This window comes from Gavialis gangeticus, unplaced genomic scaffold (assembly GCF_001723915.1).
Source record: "Gavialis gangeticus isolate Ggan-Ray unplaced genomic scaffold, GavGan_comp1, whole genome shotgun sequence".
Classification (NCBI taxonomy): domain Eukaryota; kingdom Metazoa; phylum Chordata; order Crocodylia; family Gavialidae; genus Gavialis; species Gavialis gangeticus.
The window spans coordinates 22,717,363-22,718,634 of record NW_017728996.1 but is presented as its reverse complement, the minus strand read 5'-3'; the positions used below and the strand labels follow the sequence as shown (position 1 = coordinate 22,718,634).

Sequence of the window (1,272 nt, the reverse complement as noted above, 5' to 3'; positions counted from 1 at the left end):
GAAGCAAGGCCCTGGCGGCCCCCACGGCAGGGACCAGGCCTGGCCCCTGCTCTGGTCCCTGCAGCCCGGAGGGGCTTTCCCCTCCCCAGGGCAAGGGCTGCCTGTGGGGAAGCAGAGGCTTCCCTGGCTCAGGGAGAGCCTGACTGACCGAACTCGCCTTGCTTAAAGTGCACAGAGGCAGTTCCCTGTGTTGGTCTCGGCAGCAGCATAACTACTGCCTGGTGTCTGGGGCAACCAGCCCAGGTGCCACCGTCAGCACCCTGGGGAGTGCAGCGGGGTCTCCCCAGGGCTTGAGGCAACCCTCAAGTCCCCAGAGCACCTCCTGGGATGGCAGGAAAGCTGGGGCAGCCTGCCCTCTTCTGCAGAGGGAACACACACCCCTGGTGATAAAGCAGCAACATCTGTTTCTACCTTTTTGTTGCACCTCTAATTTGCCTTTCACGCAGTACAGCAAAGGGAACCGATGCTGTTGGCTTCGTGCTTGCACTGCCACAGAAATTTTGATGGCACAAATGAGACATTGGGCAATATTGGTTTTCACCCCTCATATGCAAAGGACTGGGCCATATATCTGTTTTGGTGCAAGTCGTATTCTGGTCTAATTGGGGCTACAACAAACTGACTGGCTATTTTTACAGCCTGGCAGACTGGAGGTGACCTGGCAAAGTGGAGTAAGATGGGTGGCTCCACAGGCGCTTGCCTGAGGGAGAAGTGCTGGGCCTGAGGTGATCTTGGTGACTATATGGATCAGAGGCACAAACTGATCGGCAGCAGCAAAAACAGACTGTTAGTCTTATGTGGCCCTGAGGAAGCCAAGACACAACTCCCAACAAGACCAGACACAGCCCAGCCATTCACATCAAATGACAATTAAATTGAACTAGCCATGATCCTTCTGAGGCAGAGTTCATTCAAAAAAATTGTACTTAAATGTGGGACATTGAGATTAGTTGTCTGTAAGATTTGGACTTGATGTAACACAAAATGGTCTGGTGTTTTTCTTGTTTTTTTTAGCCTAGTGGAGCTGCCCTGACTCCAGACTAGCAGGGACCTACCACCCTCCAAGCTGGCTTTCAGTGAGGGGGTGGCACTGTTGAGGCATAGAGGAGGCTGGAGCTAGAGGAAGGTGCAGCTAGTCAGTGAGTGCTCCTCAGCCTGGTTACACTGGGAGCTCCATAGGAAATGTCAGCTCTGAGCTTATACTTGTTTTTGACTACAGAAAAATAGAGCAATTATTCTGTTGCAAAAAGCTCAAGAAGCCCCCCCCCCCCC

At 52.8% G+C, this 1,272-nt stretch overlaps 1 protein-coding gene across 1 annotated transcript in view; it reads left to right on the top strand.

Moving 5' to 3' along the window:
• Nucleotides 1–1,272, top strand: part of WHAMM (WAS protein homolog associated with actin, golgi membranes and microtubules) — a 26,001-nt gene that overhangs the window by 655 nt on the left and 24,074 nt on the right. The gene's annotated exons all lie outside the window — the stretch shown is intronic.